Raw genomic sequence first — 6322 nt, 5'->3', positions numbered from 1 at the left:
CCAATACATCCACTCTCTCCCCACTCCTCAAAGCTCTCCGGTAAGACTCACTTTGCCTGATAAGTTTGATGGCTTGCCAGAACTGTGTAGAGGGTTCATTCGTCAGTGCATGATATTTGCTCTGGTCAATGGAAACTTATAACCAAAAATCCAAGAAATGTGCCATAGTAATGTCATTATTAACCAGACGAGCACTAGACTGGGCATTCGCCGTCTGGGAGAATGACCTGCGTTTACAATCTTCGTTTCAGTATTTCATCTCTCAGCATCAAAAAACTTTTAAATACATATATTTTAATGATATATCTGACCAACTTTTGAATCTTAGACAGGGAGCGCTCCGTGTTCCAGAAGATCATTACCGGTCAGCCTTGAACAAGCCCAGACATGTTCAGAGTCACCCGAGCCCATGCAAATCGCTACGACTCGCCTCTCCTCTGAGGAAAGAGATCAGCATCAACGAGGAAACCTGTGCTATTACTGTGGAGAGGAGAACCATCATAATTCAGCCTGCCCACATAAACCCAAGAAATCATCAGTAACCTAGCACAGTGTGAGTGCCATTGAACTTACTGCTGCTTCTAGACATAGTTTCCTTCTGAATTGTGAGCTCATTTTTGATACTACCACTCATTGTGTTTCGGCACTTGTGGATTCTGGATCAGCAGTGAATATAACCAACCAGGAGTTAATCGACAAACTTAAGATTCCCAAGTTACCATGTGTCCAATGGCTCCATTGGCTCTGGAATTACAGCACTAACTCAAACCCTTACTATCCAAATTGGACTGTTCGAGGAGAAAACCATAACCCCCCCCTCTCGTTCCCTCGAGGAACCAGGGTTACATACGTAACCTGAGACGTTCCTCTTCAGGAGCTCGAGCTGCGTCGAGAACGTTAGGGGAACGAGAATGCCCACGCCTCCACAGCTAGGGCGAGAGAACAAAAGAGCCCGGAGTGGCTAAAGTAGGCAGGGCTCGCCATCCCGAAGGCCAACTTCTGGAGGAGTGAATCTTGACCCCCAAAGGAGAGGGGAGATCAGAGGACTCGAGGCTATGGAATAGCATCCTGATCCACCACTTAGCCTAAGCTTCTCTGGCCGGAGGCCTCGACCTAAGCGCACCGCAGAGGAAATGTGTAAGAAGAGGGTGTCTTCCCACTGAATGGCCACCGAGAGGGGCGTGGTAGGCCGCAATGGCCGCCACGAAGCCCTCTAGGGTGGAGTGGGTCAACCCTGCGGATAAACAGGCCTGCAGGAACTCCAGAACTGTACCAAACGGGCAGTTAGCTGGGTCGGGCTGGCGATCTCCGCAGAAATACAGTCTGACGGGAATCTCCCATAGAGCTCCGTCGAGGAGAGAAATCAGGCCTGAGTCCCAACTCGGCCCGGCCGGATCAGGGATACTAACAACAGACGGGCCCTGTCCTGGCGCACTCTCTCCAGAACTCCCGGGAGCAGAAAAATCGGAGGAAAGGCGTACAGACGAAGCCTCTGTACCGTCTGTACCATGGCATCCAGCCCCAGTGGAGCTGGATGAGTCAGAGAGAACCAGAGGGGACAGTGTGATATCATAAGAGTCGCAACAGGTCCACCTGAGCCTGGCCAAACACGCTCCATATCTGCTTCCCCACCTCGGGGTGAAGCATCCATTCCCCGGGCCTCCGCTTAGAGCAGCTAGCTCAGTGCCCTGAAGCAGCGGACTGGCAGGGAACGGCTGTACTAGCTACTCTAGATACCTCCGTAGAGGTAGCGAGCCTCTTAGTAATGCTACGTTTCCGCGCGGTAACTGAGAGAAGCGCTCGCCGGAGACCGCTGCGCCCTGGAACACGGCAGGGTTGGCAGACCGACCTCCTGATGGCACTGAGGAGAGACGGGGACCGGGTAATGCGGTGTGAACCTCTCTTCCCCAGAGGGGCCTGCCCTCCGAGGTCCTGAGCCACAGCGTCAGGACTCTCATAGCTGAAGTCTCCTATTGAAAACGACGGCCCTCAGACCCACGTCGTCTGCTAGGAAGACTAAAAACCAGCCTGCTCGGGGCAGCACCCATCTAGATACCTCCGTAGATGTAGCGAGCCTCTTAGTACCGCTATGTTTCCGGGTGGTAACTGAGAGAAGCGCTCGCCGGAGACCGCTGCGCCCTGGAACACGGCAGGGTTGGCAGACCGACCTACTGAGGGCACTGAGGAGAGACGGGCACCATGTAATGTGGTGTACACCGCTCTTCCCCAGAGGGAGCTGGCCCTCAAAAAGTCCTAGGCCTTAGGTGTCAGGACATTTACGACAAAGACTATCCAGCGTGAATGATGGTCTGCAGACCCGCCTTCTGCTAGAAGCCTTCGGCCTGGGAGCGCCACTCTGACTCTAGACTCTGCGGAGTACGAAAAGTGAGGCCCCCAGAATGAGGAGCTGGAATACGGTGGGTTGGGACTGCTCCGCCCAGCAGCCCCTCCGAACTGCCTCAACCTCCTCAAAGGAAGTGAGGTTAACGCGTGCTCTCACTCGAGAAATGTATATCCCCAGAGCCCCTGTATATCTAACTTCTCATAGTCAGACAAATACTTCATTTTATTCCTCAGAATTAAATGCAATCAAACAACCAGACGAGTAAATACGGTCTAGTGTAGTAAGATTCACATCAAAAACCAAAATGATGTAATATATGCGCTGCGCGCGAGCCATTCAGTCACATGATCAACCTCAATCTCCTTGACAAACAAACGAGCTCTAAATCTAGCGAATACGGGTGGAGATAGGAAGAGACGTCTCCAACCCATCTGCTAGATCATGAGCGATCTCCGAGTTCTCAGTCGCCGCCGTGCCTCAGCAGCAGCGGGACCGCAATCGCAAGATCACAGGCACGGACACACTCCTCGGAGCGTGCCCGGCGAGAGCGGAGCGTTTAATAGCGGGAAAAAAAAACACAATCCGCCCCGACTACGCGAGCTCCGCTCCTTATTAATGCTGCTCATTATAATATAAGGCATAATATGCTTGTGTAACTGATGTTTGTGGAGCTGGCGAGCTCTTTGATGCCCTCCGTATCAATCTCCTCGGAGAAAGACAGGCGGAGCGTCGCGCCCTCTCCCCGGGGGGGAAGTACCGCAGCGCGGGCTTCCGAACCCCGAGAGCGGGCGCCGGATCTGGTAATTAGATTAGATCCATACGCGAAACCCACGAGCACAGCCGCCGCTCCACCTCGGCGAAAGCGGGGCCGGCACCGCGAGGAACGCTAGTGAAGGCTCCCTCCTCAAAGAGAGCCCTCTGAGAGCGAAGCAAGGCAGTAACAACTATGCTTCGCTCCCAAGCAAACCACGCACAGGCTGTGTGTGTCCCCACTCGTGATATAACATTATCTTTGGGCAGGGAGGAACACACAACCTACAACGTGGCTTGCTCTCGCCCTTGAAATGCTTTGTCCTTGCATGAGCTTAGACATAGCTGGAGCTTATAGACTTTTGACAGACAACAATAAATATGACTGACACACAGAGCGCTTCGCTGAATGTCAGAAAGCTGACGCTGTCTTCGCCGCACGTGCTTTTATAGCTTCCCGGTCACGACGTCATCCGCCGTGACGTCCTGCTCAGCTATTGGACTGATTTCACCTGTGATTCAGAGCGTGGGTCGCTGAAGGTGTTCCCCTAGAGTTCTCGACGCAGCTCGAGTTCCTGAAGAGGAATCGTCACTATCTGAGTCACTGAACTTGCGACACAAACACAACAGAACCGCTAGATTTAAATCAGCACAGCTAGCGAAGGATCGAATGCAACTGTTTTGAACGAGCGCACCTTTTTTTAACAACCAAAAATTGGCTGTTTTGTGGTCTGTTGAGGAAGTACAGATGTTCCTCTCGTTGATAGCAGAGGAGCGGATCCAGCGAGAGCTTGATGGGGCGACGCGGAATGAAAAAGTTTTTCAGGAGTCGCGGCAGTAGAGGTGGCGCAACTATAACGACGTGAATAATACCACCCACTCTAAAGCGATACTAAACTGCAGTGGAAACGCAAACCGAGCCGAGCCGAGCCGTACCGTGCCGAGCCGAGTCGTACCACGCTGTGGAAAAGCTCCATACCATCTCAGAAAGGCAGAACAGGCCTCTGGTTACCATGGCAAGCAATGACAAATCATCTGATAGCACTGGTTATATTGCTCAAAAGGAATGCTGGAAGAGCAACTCTCACTTAATTTCCAAGCAACTCTCACTCCATTTCTCACTGCCCATAAAAATGGACTCTTCTCTAATTAATTCATAGCAAAAAAAAGACTATCCCCAGATCATTGTGTGCATTATTATTGTTCCTGTATATTGTATTTTATATTGTATACTGTTTTATGCATGTGTTATGATATAATCACTATAACCTCACCTATACTATGTTTAGTATCTACAGATTCGTATTTTGATTATCTAAATGAGAGTATATATTTTATGTTGATACCTATGCAACATATTAGCGTTCTAAAAATCTTTAATAGTTTTTGCATCAGCACCCAATCCAGTTAAAAGTGTAAGTAACCATTGGCTCTTTGACCTCCCAGAGGTGTGACCGCCATAGAAGTTAAAAGGCCTCATATCACTGACTCACGTAACTTTTAATCTGGCCTCTTCTCTCATCACCTACCCGTCTTCATCTTCATCTTCTGGTTGCTAAGTCACGCCTGGCAGGCCTCGACTATAGCCAAATTTTCATTTTCCATCTGGGAGAAAACTCCCAATCACCACAGAGTCAGAATAACATTTTTGGAGGTCTTCACTCTTCAAACCTGGAAGAATGTGATCACAATTCCAACACCACCAAACCTTCAAACCATCAAGACTTTCATCTGAGACTGCATTCAGACGCTCATTCAACGACCAAGGCAATGCATGCATCGTACATTTAACTAAATGAAACAGAGGTTTAGTATAAGCTGTAGACCCCGTTGTAAAACGGTGCTGATGTTTTGACTCAGGTGGTTAACTGACTCCTTTTCATACCTTCATTCTCTGTTTCTCTAATAGTTTCATTCATTCAGTCTCATTTGTCATTCCCCCATGTATGAGTGATTGTATGTTTGTTTCTTTAGACTAGTTGTGTGTTAGTGTTTAGTTAATAAAACTTTTGAGCACAAATTACATGAGTTTCTGATTCTGTCACTGCTTGTAAATCAATGTCCCTTTAATGATTCATAATTTTATTACATGATCTAATTTATTAGTATTGTAAGAAAGTTATTTTCTGTGGCCACAAAAATAACATTTCTTAGAGTTGATATAAAATTACACTGAATGTTCACCGGATGGTAATAGTGGATGGTAATACTAATTCTGCTATAGTTACTACTGGCAGCTGATATAAATAATTGTAATTAATCACTAATTTAAGAAGCACCCTCAGTGATTTTATTCTGGAGCCGTGCCTGCTTCTTCTCACGAAAAACTAAATGCTGCAGAGAGGAATTATGATGTGCGCAATAAAGAACTTCTCATGATGAAGGGAGCACTGGAAGAATGGCATCATTGGTTAGAGGGGGCAGTTAATCCTTTTCAGAATATTACTGATCAAAATAACCTTGAATATATTTAATGAGCGAAACGTATGAATCCCAAGCAGGCCCACTGGTCTTTATTTTTCACCCACTTCAATTTTACTTTAACATACTGACCAGGCAACAAGAATCACAAGGCCGATGCACTGTCCCGCAGGCATGATTCAGGACAGGTAATTGTTGCCTCATTTGGTATGATGAGAAAGTAGGAATGTTTAGGATCATAAGCACTTCTGTTTCTTTTATCAAACAGGTTGATGTTGTGTTTTCCAATACATTGCCATAGTCATCACTCTGTAGCCTCTTATTGCTAATGTGTAGTTGTTATAGCCACCTTTTTATCATTTTCCATTTCCCAGCACAGGCAAGGACAAGCACTGAGGGATAAATATCAGTATTGACATTGGCTTAATCATCAAAAGCCATTGGGTGATCAATAAATGAAGCACAGCCAGAATCACAGATGACGTTTTCAGTTTATTGATACAGCTGTAGTTATCTCACCTTCACTAGTCTTGGCTTGGTCCTCCATTACCCTTGCAAACCACACATTAACACTGGTCTAGCCCTGTTAACACCCGGTCTTGCTCACAGGGCCATAAAAAGCAGGCGGTGTTAAGCCACCAAGTCAAATATGTAAATAATTGAAGTACTGTGCCAGAAATTGTGGTTGGCAATGAGATGGCCAGTCCATAAGCATGCATAGCGGGATTTTCCAATTTCCTCCTTCTAGAAACCCGCACACTTGACATTTCTCTGATCCAATCACAGAGACATCTTTAAGCATAAAGC

Source organism: Sinocyclocheilus grahami, unplaced genomic scaffold (assembly GCF_001515645.1).
Source record: "Sinocyclocheilus grahami isolate Dianchi unplaced genomic scaffold, SAMN03320097.WGS_v1.1 scaffold486.1, whole genome shotgun sequence".
In the NCBI taxonomy this organism is placed as follows: Eukaryota; Metazoa; Chordata; class Actinopteri; order Cypriniformes; family Cyprinidae; genus Sinocyclocheilus; species Sinocyclocheilus grahami.
The sequence above is the reverse complement of the archived record's forward strand: the minus strand, read 5'-3'. Positions refer to the sequence as shown.